Raw genomic sequence first — 15,447 nt, forward strand, 5'->3', positions numbered from 1 at the left:
GGTATGTTACTTGCCCGAGATTCGATCGTCAGTATCATCATACCTAGTTCAATCTCGCTATCGACAAGTCTCTTTACTCGTTCCGTAATGCATCATCCCGCGACTAACTCATTAGCCACATTGCTTGCAAGGCTTATAGTGATGTGCATTACCGAGAGGGCCCAGAGATACCTCTCCAACATTCGGAGTGACAAATCCTAATCTCGATCTATGTCAACTCAACAAGTACCATCGGAGACACCTGTAGAGCACCTTTATAATCACCCAGTTACGTTGTGACGTTTGGTAGCACACAAAGTGTTCCTCCGGTAATCGGGAGTTCCATAATCTCATAGTCATAGGAACATGTATAAGTCATGAAGAAAGCAATAGAAGTAAACTAAACGATCAAGTTCTAAGTTAACGGAATGGGTCAAGTCAATCACATCATTGTCCTAATGATGTGATCCCATTAATCAAATGACAACTCATGTCTATGGCTAGGAAACTTAACCATCTTTGATCAACGAGCTAGTCAAGTAGAGGCATACTAGTCACACTATGTTTGTCTATGTATTCACACATGTATTATGTTTCCGGTTAATACAATTCTAGCATGAATAATAAACATTTATCATGATATGAGGAAATAAATAATAACTTTATTATTGCCTCTAGGGCATATTTCCTTCAGTCTCCCACTTGCACTAGAGTCAATAATCTAGATTACACAGTAATGATTCTAACACCCATGGAGTTTTGGTGCTGATCATGTTTTGCTCGTGGAAGAGGCTTAGTCAACGGGTCTGCAACATTCAGATCCGTATGTATCTTGCAAATCTCTATGTCTCCCACCTGGACTTGATCCGGATGGAATTGAAGCGTCTCTTGATGTGCTTGGTTCTCTTGTGAAATCTGGATTCCTTTGCCAAGGCAATTGCACCAGTATTGTCACAAAAGATTTTCATTGGACCCGATGCACTAGGTATGACACCTAGATCGGATATGAACTCCTTCATCCAGACTCCTTCATTTGCTGCTTCCGAAGCAGCTATGTACTCTGCTTCACACGTAGATCCCGCCACGACGCTTTGTTTAGAACTGCACCAACTGACAGCTCCACCGTTCAATGTAAACACGTATCCGGTTTGCGATTTAGAATCGTCCGGATCAGTGTCAAAGTTTGCATTGACGTAACCATTTACGACGAGCTCTTTGTCACCTCCATAAACGAGAAACATATCCTTAGTCCTTTTCAGGTATTTCAGGATGTTCTTGACCGCTGTCCAGTGATCCACTCCTGGATTACTTTGGTACCTCCCTGCTAAGCTAATAGCAAGGCACACATCAGGTCTGGTACACAATGATAGAGCCTATGGCTGAAGCATAGGGAACACTTTTCATTTTCTCTCTATCTTCTGCAGTGGTCGGGCATTGAGTCTGACTCAACTTCACACCTTGTAACATAGGGAAGAATCCTTTCTTTGCTTGATCCATTTTGAACTTCTTCAAAACTTTATCAAGGTATGTGCTTTGTGAAAGTCCAATTAAGCGTCTTGATCTATCTCTATAGATCTTGATGCCCAATATATAAGCAGCTTCACCGAGGTCTTTCATTGAAAAACTCTTATTCAGGTATCCTTTTATGCTATCCAGAAATTCTATATCATTTGCAATCAGCAATATGTCATCCACATATAAAATTAGAAATGCTACAGAGCTCCCACTCACTTTCTTGTAAATACAGGCTTCTCCAAAAGTCTGTATAAAACCACATGCTTTGATCATACTATCAAAACGTTTATTCCAACTCCGAGAGGCTTGCACCAGTCCATAAATGGATCGCTGGAGCTTGCACACTTTGTTAGCTCCCTTTGGATCGACAAAACCTTCCGGTTGCATCATATACAACTCTTCTTCCAGAAACCCATTCAAGAATGCAGTTTTGACATCCATTTGCCAAATTTCATAATCATAAAATGCGGCAATTGCTAACATGATTTGGACAGACTTAAGCATCGCTACAGGTGAGAAAGTCAGATCATAGTAAACTCTTTGAACTTGTCGAAAACCTTTCGCAACAAGTCGAGCTTTGTAGACAGTAACATTACCATCAGAGTCAGTCTTCTTCTTGAAGATCCATTTATTCTCTATGGCTTGCCGATCAACGGGAAAGTCAACCAAAGTCCACACTTTGTTCTCGTACATGGATCCCATCTCAGATTTCATGGCCTCAAGCCATTTTGCGGAATCTGGGCTCACCATCGCTTCTTCATAGTTCGTAGGTTCGCCTTGGTCAAGTAACATGACCTCCAGAATAGGATTACCGTACCACTCTGGTGCGGATCTTACTCTGGTTAACCTACGAGGTTCGGTAGTAACTTGATCTGAAGATTCATGATCAACATCATTAGCTTCCTCACTAATTGGTGTAGGTATCACAGAAACCGGTTTTTGTGATGAACTACTTTCCAATAAGGGAGCAAGTACAGTTACCTCATCAAGTTCTACTTTCCTCCCACTCACTTCTTTCGAGAGAAACTCCTTCTCTAGAAAGGATCCATTTTTAGCAACAAATGTCTTGCCTTCGGATCTGTGATAGTAGGTGTACCGAACAATTTCCTTTGGGTATCCTATGAAGACACATTTCTCCGATTTGGGTTCGAGCTTATCAGGTTGAAGCTTTTTCACATAAGCATCGCAGCCCCAAACTTTAAGAAACGACAACTTTGGTTTCTTGCCAAACCATAGTTCATAAGGCGTCATCTCAATGGATTTCGATGGTGCCCTATTTAACGTGAATGCAGCCGTCTCTAAAGCACAACCCCAAAACGATAGCGGTAAATCAGTAAGAGACATCATAGATCGTACCATATCTAGTAAAGTACGATTACGACGTTCGGACACACCATTACGTTGTGGTGTTCTGGGTGGCGTGAGTTGCGAAACTATTCCGCATTGTTTCAAATGTAGACCAAACTCGTAACTCAAATATTCTCATCCACGATCAGATCGTAGAAACTTTATTTTCTTGTTACGATGATTTTCCACTTCACTCTGGAATTCTTTGAACTTTTCAAATGTTTCAGACTTATGTTTCATTAAGTAGATATACCCATATCTGCTCAAATCATCTGTGAAGGTGAGAAAATAACGATACCCGCCGCGAGCCTCAATATTCATCGGACCACATACATCAGTATGTATGATTTCCAACAAATCTGTTGCTCGCTCCATTGTTCCAGAGAACGGCGTTTTAGTCATCTTGCCCATGAGGCATGGTTCGCAAGTACCAAGTGATTCCAAAAGTCCATCAGTATGGAGTTTCTTCATGCGCTTTACACCAATATGACCCAAACGGCAGTGCCACAAATAAGTTGCACTATCATTATCAACTCTGCATCTTTTGGCTTCAACATTATGAATATGTGTATCACTACTATCGAGATTCAATACAAATAGACCACTCTTCAAGGGTGCATGACCATAAAAGATATTACTCATATAAATAGAACAACCATTATTCTCAGATTTAAATGAATAACTGTCTCGCATCAAACAAGATCCAGATATAATGTTCATGCTTAACGCTGGCACCAAATAACAATTATTCAGGTCTAAAACTAATCCCGAAGGTAGATGTAGAGGTAGCGTCCCGACCGTGATCACATCGACTTTGGAACCATTTCCCACGCACATCGTCACCTCGTCCTTAGCCAGTCTTCGCTTAATCCGTAGTCCCTGTTTCGAGTTGCAAATATTAGCAACAGAACCAGTATCAAATACCCAGGTGCTACTGCGAGCTCTAGTAAGGTACACATCAATAACATGTATATCACATATACCTTTGTTCACCTTGCCATCCTTCTTATCCGCCAAATACTTGGGGCAGTTCCGCTTCCAGTGACCAGTCTGCTTGCAGTAGAAGCACTCAGTCTCAGGCTTAGGTCCAGACTTGGGTTTCTTCTCTGAGCAGCAACTTGTTTGCCGTTCTTCTTGAAGTTCCCCTTCTTCTTCCCTTTACCCTTTTTCTTGAAACTGGTGGTCTTGTTGACCATCAACACTTGATGCTCCTTCTTGATTTCTACCTCTGCAGCCTTTAGCATTGCGAAGAGCTCGGGAATTGTCTTATCCATCCCTTGCATATTATAGTTCATCACGAAGCTCTTGTAGCTTGGTGGCAGTGATTGAAGAATTCTGTCAATGACACTATCATCCGGAAGATTAACTCCCAGTTGAATCAAGTGATTGTTATACCCAGACATTTTGAGTATATGTTCACTGACAGACCTATTCTCCTCCATCTTGCAGCTGTAGAACTTATTGGAGACTTCATATCTCTCAATCCGGGCATTTGCTTGAAATATTAACTTCAACTCCTGGAACATCTCATATGCTCCATGACGTTCAAAACGTCGTTGAAGTCCCGGTTCTAAGCCGTAAAGCATGGCACACTGAACTATCGAGTAGTCATCAGCTTTGCTCTGCCAGACGTTCTTAACATCGTCAGTTGCATCTGCAGCAGGCCTGGCACCCAGCGGTGCTTCCAGGACGTAATTCTTCTGTGCAGCAATGAGGATAATCCTCAAGTTACGGACCCAGTCCGTGTAATTGCTACCATCATCTTTCAACTTTGCTTTCTCAAGGAACGCATTAAAATTCAACGGAACAACAGCACGGGCCATCTATCTACAACAACATAGACAAGCAAGATACTATCAGGTACTAAGTTCATGATAAATTTAAGTTCAATTAATCATATTACTTAAGAACTCCCACTTAGATAGACATCCCTCTAATCATCTAAGTGATCACGTGATCCATATCAACTAAACCATAACCGATCATCACGTGAAATGGAGTAGTTTTCAATGGTGAACATCACTATGTTGATCATATCTACTATATGATTCACGCTCGACCTTTCGGTCTCAGTGTTCCGAGGTCATATCTGCATATGCTAGGCTCGTCAAGTTTAACCCGAGTATTCTGCGTGTGCAAAACTGTCTTACACCCGTTGTAGATGAACGTTGAGCTTATCACACCCGATCGTCACGTGGTGTCTCGGCACGACGAACTTTGGCAACGGTGCATACTCAGGGAGAACACTTTTACCTTGAAATTTAGTGAGAGATCATCTTATAATGCTACCGTCAAACAAAGCAGAATAAGATGCATAAAGGATAAACATCACATGCAATCAATATAAGTGATATGATATGGCCATCATCATCTTGTGCCTTTGATCTCCATCTCCAAAGCACCGTCATGATCACCATCATCACCGGCGCGACACCTTGATCTCCATCGTAGCATCGTTGTCGTCTCGCCAACTATTGCTTCTACGACTATCGCTACCGCTTAGTGATAAAGTAAAGCAATTACAGGGCGATTGCATTGCATACAATAAAGCGACAACCATATGGCTCCTGCCAGTTGCCGATAACTCCGTTACAAAACATGATCATCTCATACAATAAAATATAGCATCATGTCTTGACCATATCACATCACAACATGCCCTGCAAAAACAAGTTAGACGTCCTCTACTTTGTTGTTGCAAGTTTTACGTGGCTGCTACGGGCTGAGCAAGAACCGTTCTTACCTACACATCAAAACCACAATGATAGTTCGTCAAGTTAGTGTTGTTTTAACCTTCTCAAGGACCGGGCGTAGCCACACTCGGTTCAACTAAAGTTGGAGAAACCGACACCCGCCAGCCACCTGTGTGCAAAGCACATCGGTAGAACCAGTCTCGCGTAAGCGTACGCGTAATGTCGGTCCAGGCCGCTTCATCCCACAATACCGCCGAACCAAAGTATGACATGCTGGTAAGCAGTATGACTTGTATTGCCCACAACTCACTTGTGTTCTACTCGTGCATATAACATCTACGCATAAACCTGGCTCGGATGCCACTGTTGGGTAAGTAGTAATTTCAAAAAAATTCCTACGCACACGCAAGATCATGGTGATGCATAGCAACGAGAGGGGAGAGTGTTGTCCACGTACCCTCGTAGAACTTTCGGAAGTGTTATGACAACGCGGTTGATGTAGTCGACCGATCCTTAGTATCGAATGTATGGCACCTCCGCGTTCAGCACGCGTTCAGCTCGGTGACGTCCCGCGATCTCACGATCCAGTAGAGCTCGAGGGAGAGTTTCGTCAGCACGACGGCGTGGTGACGATGTTGATGAAGCAATCGTCGCAGGGCTTCGCCTAAGCACCGCTACGATATGACCGAGGTGGATTATGGTGGAGGGGGGCACCGCACATGGCTGGGAGAGATCAATGATCAACTTGTGTGTTCTAGGGTGCCCCCTGCCCCCGTATATAAAGGATCAAGGGGGAGGCCGGCCGGCCCTGTAGGGTGCGCCAGGAGGAGGGGGAAAGGAAGGGGGAGAAGGAGAAGGAAAGGGGGCCGCCGCCCCCCCTCCTAGTCCCATTCAGACCAGAGGGGGAGGGGGCACGCGGCCTGCCCTGGCCGGCCCCTCTCTCTCTCCACTAGGGCCCAACAAGGCCCATTAACCCCCGGGGGCTTCAGGTAATCCCTCCGGCACTCCAGTAAAATCCCGATTTCACCCGGAACTCTTCCAACGTCCAAATAGAGGCTTCCAATATAACAATCTTTATGTCTCAATCATTTCGAGACTCCTCGTCATGTCCGTGACCATATCCGGGACTCCAAACTACCTTCAGTACATCAAAACATATAAACTCATAATACCGATCGTCACAGAACTTTAAGCGTGCGGACCCTACGGGTTCGAGAACTATGTAGCATGACCGAGACACGTCTCCGGTCAATAACCAATAGCGGAACCTGGATGCTCATATTTGTTCCTACATATTCTACGAAGATCTTTATTAGTCAAACCGCATAACAACATATGTTGTTCCCTTTGTCATCGGTATGTTACTTGCCCGAGATTCGATCATCGGTATCTCAATACCTAGCTCAATCTCGTTACCAGCAAGTCTCTTTACTCGTTCCGTAATGCATCATCCCGCGACTAACTCATTAGTCACATTGCTTGCAAGGCTTATAGTGATGTGCATTACGGAGAGGGCCCAGAGATACCTCTCCAACAATCGGAGTGACAAATCCTAATCTCGATCTATGTCAACTCAACAAGTACCATCGGAGACACCTCTAGAGCACCTTTATAATCACCCAGTTACGTTGTGACGTTTGGTAGCACACAAAGTGTTCCTCCGGTAATTGGGAGTTGCATAATCTCATAGTCATAGGAACATGTATAAGTCATGAAGAAAGTAATAGTAGTAAACTAAACGATCAAGTGCTAAGCTAACGGAATGGGTCAAGTCAATCACATCATTCTCCTAATGATGTGATCCCGTTAATGAAATGACAACTCATGTCTATGTCTAGGAAACTTAACCATCTTTGATCAACGAGCTAGTCAAGTAGAGGCATACTAGTGACACTGTGTTTGTCTATGTATTCACACATGTATTATGTTTCCGGTTAATACAATTCTAGCACGAATAATAAACATTTATCATGATATGAGGAAATAAATAATAACTTTATTATTGCCTCTAGGTTATATTTCCTTCAGCAAGATGGCTAAGACTCCGTTCTCTAGAACAATGGAGCGAGCAACTCACTTATTGGAAATAATACATACTGATGTATGCGGTCCGATGAGTGTTGAGGCTCGTGGCGGGTATCGTTATTTTCTGACCTTCGCAGATGATTTGAGCAGATATGGGTATATCTACTTGATGAAACATTAGTCTGAAACATTTGAAAAGTTCAAAGAATTTCAGAGTAAAGTGGAAAATCATCGTAACAAGAAAATAAAGTTTCTACGATCTGATCGTGGAGGTGAATATTTGAGTTATGAGTTTGGTCTTCATTTGAAACAATGTGGAATAGTTTCGCAACTCACGCCACCTGGAACACCATAATGTAATGGTGTGTCCAAACATCGTAACCGTACTTTATTAGATATGGTGCGATCTATGATGTCTCTTACCGATTTACCACTATCGTTTTGAGGGTTATGCATTAGAGACATCTGCATTCACGTTAAATAGGGCATCATCTAATCCGTTGAGACCTAAGCTGTCGTTTATTAAAGTTTGGGACTGTGATGCTTATGTGAAAAAGCTTCAACCTGATAAGCTCGAACCCAAATCGGAGAAATGTGTCTTCATAGGATACCCAAAGGAGACTGCTGGGTACACCTTCTATCACAGATCTGAAGGCAAGATATTCGTTGCTAAGAATGGATCCTTTTTAGAGAAGAAGTTTCTCTTGAAAGATGTGAGTGGGAGGAATGTAGAGCTTGATGAGGTAATTGTACCTTCTCCCGAATTGGAAAGTAGTTCATCACAGAAATCAGTTCCAGTGATTCCTACACTAATTAGTGAGGAAGCTAATGATGATGATCATGAAACTTCAGATCAAGTTACTACCGAACCTCGTAGGTCAACCAGAGTACGGTCCGCACCAGAGTGGTACAGTAATCCTGTTCTGGAAGTCATGTTACTAGACCATGACGAACCTACGAACTATGAGGAAGCGATGATGAGCCCAGATTCCGCGAAATGGCTTGAGGCCATGAAATCTGAGATGGGATCCATGTATGAGAACAAAGTATGGACTTTGATTAACTTGCCCGATGATCGGTGAGCCATTGAGAATAAATGGATCTTCAAGAGAAAGACGGACACTGATGGTAGTGTTACTATCGATAAAGCTTGAGTTGTCTCAAAAAGGTTTTTGACAAGTTCAAGGTGTTGACTACAATGAGATTTTATCACTCGTAGCGATGCTTAAGTCTGTCTGAATCACGTTAGCAATTGCCACATTTTATGAAATCTAGCAAATGGATGTCAAAACTGCATTCCTTAATGGATTTCTTAAATAAGAGTTGTATATGATGCAACCAGAAGGTTTTGTCGATCCTAAAGGTGCTAACAAAGTGTGCAAGCTCCAGCGATCCATCTATGGACTGCTGCAAGCATCTCGGAGTTGGAATATACGCTTTGATGAGTTGATCAAAGCATAGTTTTATACAGACTTGCGATGAAGCTTGTATTTACAAGAAAGTGAGTGGGAGCACTACAGCATTTCTGATAAGTATATGTGAAGGACATATTGTTGATCGGAAATAATGTAGAATATTCTGGAAAGCATAAAGAAGTGTTTGAAATGAGTTTTTCAAATAAAGAACTCGGTAAAGCTACTTACATATTGAGCATCAAGATCTATAAAGATAGATCAAGACGCTTGATAAGACTTTCGACGAGTACATACCTTGATAAGATTTTGAAAGAGTTCAAAATGGATCAGTCAAAAAAGGAGTTCTTGCCTGAGTTTTAAGGTATGAAGTTGAGTAAGACTCAAAACCCGACCACGACAGAAAATAGAAAGAGAATGAAAAGTCATTCCCTATGCCCCAGTCATAGGTTATATAAAGTATGCTATGTTGTGTACCAGACCTATTGTGTACCTCACCATGAGTTTGGCAAGAGGGTACAATAGTGATCCAGGAGTGGACCACTTGAAAGCGGTCAAAATTATCCTTAGAAGACTAAGGAGATATTTCTCGATTATGGAGGTGATAAAGAGTTTGTCGTAAAGAGTTACACCGATGCAAGCTTTTACACAGATCCGGATGAATCTGAGTCTCAATATGGATACATATTAAAAGTGGGAGCAATTAGCTAGAGTAGCTCCATGCAGAGCATTGTAGACATAGAAAATTTGCAAAATACATACGGCTCTGAATGTGAGAGACCCATTGACTAAGCTTCTCTCACAAGCAAAACATGATCACACCTTAGTACTTTTTGGGTGTTAATCACATAGCGATGTGAACTACATTATTGACTCTAGTAAAACCTTTGGGTATTAGTCACGTGGCGATGTGAACTAATCATAGGGTGATGTGAACTATTGGTGTTAAATCACATGGCGATGTGAACTAGATTATTGACTCTAGTGCAAGTGGAGACTGAAGGAATGCCCTAGAGGCAATAATAAAGTTGTTATTTATATTTACTTATATCATGATAAATGTTTGTTATTCATGCTAGAATTGTATTAACCGAAAACTTAGTACATGTGTGAATACATAGACAAAATAGAGTGTCCATAGTATGCCTCTACTTGATTAGCTCGTTAATCAAAGATGGTTATGTTTCCTGACCATAGACATGTGTTGTCATTTGATGAACGGCATCACATCGTTAGAGAATGATGTGATGGACAAGACCCATCCGTTAGCTTAGCATAATGATCGTTTAGTTTTATTGCTATTACTTTCATCATGACTTATACATGTTCCTTTGACTATGAGATTATGCAACTCCCGAATACCGGAGGAACACCTTGTGTGCTATCAAACGTCACAACGTAACAGGGTGATTATAAAGATGCTCTACAGATGTCTCCGATGGTGTTTGTTGAGTTGGCATAGATCGAGATTAGGATTTGTCACTCCGATTATCGGAGAGGTATCTCTGGGCCCTCTCGGTAATGCACATCACTATAAGCCTTGCAAGCAATGTGACTAATGAGTTAGTTGCGGGATGACGCATCACGGAACGAGTAAAGAGACTTGCCGGTAACGAGATTGAACTAGGTATGATGATACTGACGATCGAATCTCGGGCAAGTAACATACCGATGACTAAGGGAACAACGTATGTTGTTATGCGGTTTGACCGATAAAGATCTTCGTAGAATATGTAGGAGCCAATATGGGCTTCCAGGTTCCGCTATTGGTTATTGACCGGAGATATGTCTCGGTCATGTCTACATAGTTCTCGAACCCGTAGGGTCCGCACGCTTAACGTTCGATGACGATTTGTATTATGAGTTTATGTGATTTGATGACCGAAGGTTGTTCGGAGTCCCGGATGAGATCACGGACATGACGAGGAGTCTCGAAATGGTCGAGACTTAAAGATTGATATATTGGACCATGTTATTCGGACACCAGAAGTGTTCTGGATGGTTTCGGGTAAAACCGGATTGCCGGAGGGGTTACCGGAACCCCTCGGGGGAAGTAATGGGCCTTAGGGGAGAGAGAAGGCAGCAACCAGGAGGTGGAGCCCCCCCCCCAAGGGGAGTCCGAATAGGACTAGGGGAGGGGGGCGCGGCCCCTCTTTCCCTCTCCTTCCTTCTTCTCCTACTTGGACAAGGAAAGGGGGGGCGATTCCTACTTGGAGTAGGACTCCCCCCTTGGGCGCGCCTTGCTACCTCTTGAGCACTGCGTTGGTTTTCCCTTGAAGAGGAAAGGGTGATGCAGTAAAGCAGCGTAAGTATTTCCCTCAGTTTTTGAGAACCAAGGTATCAATCCAGTAGGAGTAAGAGTCCCTCGCACCTACACAAACAAATAAAATCCTCGCAACCAACGCAATAAAGGGGTTGTCAATCCCTTCACGGTCACTTACGAAAGTGAGATCTGATAGATATGATAAGATAATATTTTTGGTATTTTTATGATAAAGATGCAAAGTAAAATAAAAGGAAATAAAAATAACTAAGTGTTGGAAGATTAATATGATGGAAAATAGACCCGGGGGCCATAGGTTTCACTAGTGGCTTCTCTCGAGAGCATAAGTATTACGGTGGGTAAACAAATTACTGTTGACCAATTGACAGAATTGAGCATAGTTATGAGAATATCTAGGTATGATCATGTATATAGGCATCACGTCCGAGACAAGTAGACCGACTCCTGCCTGCATCTACTACTATTACTCCACACATCGACCGCTATCCAGCATGCATCTAGAATATTAAGTTCAAAAGAACAGAGTAACTCTTTAAGTAAGATGACATGATGTAGAGGGATAAACTCATGCAATATGATATAAACCCCATCTTGTTATCCTCGATGGCAACAATACAATATGTGCCTTGCTGCCCCTACTGTCACTGGGAAAGGACACCGCAAGATTGAACCCAAAGCTAAGCACTTCTCCCATTGCAAGAAAGATCAATCTAGTAGGCCAAACCAAACTGATAATTCGAAGAGACTTGCAAAGATAATCAATCATACATAAAAGAATTTAGAGAAGATTCAAATATTGTTCATAGATAAACTTGATCATAAACCCACAATTCATCGGTCTCAACAAACACACCGCAAAAGAAGATTACATCGAATAGATCTCCACGAGAGAGGGGGAGAACATTGTATTGAGATCCAAAAAGAGAGAAGAAGCCATCTAGCTAATAACCATGGACCCGAAGGTCTGAGGTAAACTACTCACACATCATCGGAGAGGCTATGGTGTTGATGTAGAAGCCCTCCGTGATCGATGCCCCCTCCAGCGGAGCTCCGGAAAAGGCCCCAAGATGGGATCTCACGGGTATAGAAGGTTGCGGCGGTGGAATTAGGTTTTTGGCTCCGTATCTGGTAGTTTGGAGGTACGTAGGTATATATAGGAGGAAGAAGTACGTCGGTGGAGCAATGTGGGCCCCACGAGGGTGGAGGGCGCGCCTGGGGGGGTAGGCGCGCCCCCCTACCTCGTGCCTTCCTGGTTGCTTTCTTGACGCAGGGTCCAAGTCCTCTCGATCACGTTCGTTCCAAAAATCACGTTCCCGAAGGTTTCATTCCGTTTGGACTCCGTTTGATATTCTTTTTCTGCGAAACTCTGAAATAGGCAAAAAACAGCAATTCTGGGCTGGGCCTCCGGTTAATAGGTTAGTCCCAAAAATAATATGAAAGTGTATAATAAAGCCCAATAATGTCCAAAACAGAATATAATATAACATGGAACAATCAAAAATTATAGATACGTTGGAGACGTATCAAGCATCCCCAAGCTTAATTCCTGCTCGTCCTCGAGTAGGTAAATGATAAAAACAGAATTTTTGGTGTGGAATGCTACTTAGCATAATCTCAATGTAATTCTTCTTATTGTGGCACGAATGTTCAGATTTAATATGATTCAAGATAAAAGTTTAATGTTGACATAAAAACAATAATACTTCAAGCATGCTAACCAAGCAATTATGTCTTATCAAAATAACATAGCCAAAGCAAGTTATCCCTACAAAATCATGTAGTCTGGCTATGCTCCATCTTCCCCACACAAAATATTCATATCATGTACAACCCCGGTTTTAGCCAAGCAATTGGTTCATACTTTTTAACGCGCTTCAGCCTTTTCAACTCTTACGCAATACATGAGCGCAAGCCATGGATATAGCACTATGGTGGAATATGGTATAATGGTAGGGGTTACGTGGGAAGACAAAAAAGGAGAAAGTCTCACATCAACGAGGCTAATCAACGGGCTATGGAGATGCCCATCAATTGATGTCAATGCAAGGAGTAGGGATTGCCATGCAACGGATGCACTAGAGCTATAAGTGTATGAAAGCTCAAACAAAAGAAACTAAGTGGGTGTGCATCCAACTTGCTTGCTCACGAAGACCTCGGGCATTTTGAGGAAGCCCATCATTGGAATATACAAGCCAAGTTCTATAATGAAATTTCCCACTAGTATATGAAAGCGACAAAATGAGAGGCTCTCTATCATGAAGATCACGGTGCTACTTTGAAGCACAAGTGTGGTAAAGGATAGTAACATTGTCCCTTCTCTCTTTTTCTCTCATTTTTTTATTTGGGCCTTTTCTCCTTTTTTTATGGCCTCTTCTTTTTTTATTTAGTCCGGAGTCTCATCCCGACTTGTGGGGGAATCATAGTCTCCATCATCCTTTCCTCACTTGGGACAATGCTCTAATAATGATGATCATCACACTTTTATTTACTTACAACTCATGAATTACAACTCAATACTTAGAACAAAATATGACTCTATGTGAATGCCTCCGGCGGTGTACCGGGATATGCAATGAATCAAGAGCGACATGTATGAAAGAATTATGAATGGTGGCTTTGCCACAAATACAATGTCAACTACATGATCATGCAAGGCAATATGACAATGATGGAGCGTGTCATGATAAACGAAACGATGGAAAGTTGCATGGCAATATATCTCGGAATGGCTATGGAAATGCCATAATAGGTAGGTATGGTGGCTGTTTTGAGGAAGATATAAGGAGGTTTATGTGTGATAGAGCGTATCATATCACGGGGTTTGGATGCACCGGCGAAGTTTGCACCAACTCTCAAGGAGAGAAAGGGCAATGCACGGTACCGAAGAGGCTAGAAAATTGCGGAAAGGTAACTGTGCGTATAATCCATGGACTCACATTAGTCATAAAGAACTCATATACTTATTGCAAAAATTTATTAGCCCTCGAAGCAAAGTACTACTACGCATGCTCCTAGGGGAAGGGTTGGTAGGAGTTAACCATCGCGCGATCCCGACCGCCACACAAAGGATGACAATCAATAAATACCTCATGCTCTGACTTTGTTACATAACGGTTCACCATACGTGCATGCTACGGGAATCACAAACTCCAACACAAGTATTTTTCAATTCCACAATTACTCAACTAGCACAACTATGATATTACCACCTTTATATCTCAAAACAATTATCTAGTATCAAATTTCTCATGATATTATAATTAAAGCAAATTGCCATGCTATTTTAAGACTCTCAAAATAATATAAGTGAAGCATGAGAGATCAATAGTTTCTCTAAAACAAGTCCACCACCGTGCTCTAAAAGATATAAGTGAAGCACTAGAGCAAAACTATATAACTCAAAAGATATAAGTGAAGCACATAGAGTATTCTAACAATTTCTGAATCATGTGTGTCTCTCTCAAAAGGTGTGTACAGCAAGGATGATTGTGGTAAACTAAAAAACAAAGACTCAAATAATACAAAACGCTCCAAGCAAAACACATATCATGTGGTGAATAAAAATATAGCTCCAAGTAAAGTTACCGATGAAAGTAGACGAAAGAGGGGATGCCTTCCGGGGCATCCCCAAGCTTTGGCTTTTAGGTGTCCTTAGATTTTCTTGGGGTGCCATGGGCATCCCCAAGCTTAGGCTCTTGCCACTCCTTGTTCCATAATCCATCAAATCTTTCACCCAAAACTTGAAAACTTCACAACACAAAACTTAACAGAAAATCTCGTGAGCTCCGTTAGCGAAAGAAAACAAAACACCACTTCAAGGTACTGTAATGAACTCATTCTTTATTTATATTGGTGTTAAACCTACTGTATTCCAACTTCTCTATGGTTTATAAACTATTTTATTAGCCATAGATTCATCAAAATAAGCAAACAACACACGAAAAACAGAATCTGTCAAAAACAGAACAGTCTGTAGTAATCTGTAACTAACGCAAACTTCTGGAACTCCAAAAATTCAGCAAAAATAGGACGACCTAGAAAATTTGTTTATTGATCATCAGCAATTGGAATCAATATTTTATCACGTTCTGGTGATTTTTAACAATTATTTTCGTGAACAGAAAGTTTCTGGAATTTTCAGCAAGATCAAATAACTATCATCCAAGAAGATCCTATAGGTTAAACTTGGCAC

This window comes from Triticum aestivum, chromosome 2D, assembly GCF_018294505.1.
Source record: "Triticum aestivum cultivar Chinese Spring chromosome 2D, IWGSC CS RefSeq v2.1, whole genome shotgun sequence".
NCBI classification, from domain to species: domain Eukaryota; kingdom Viridiplantae; phylum Streptophyta; class Magnoliopsida; order Poales; family Poaceae; genus Triticum; species Triticum aestivum.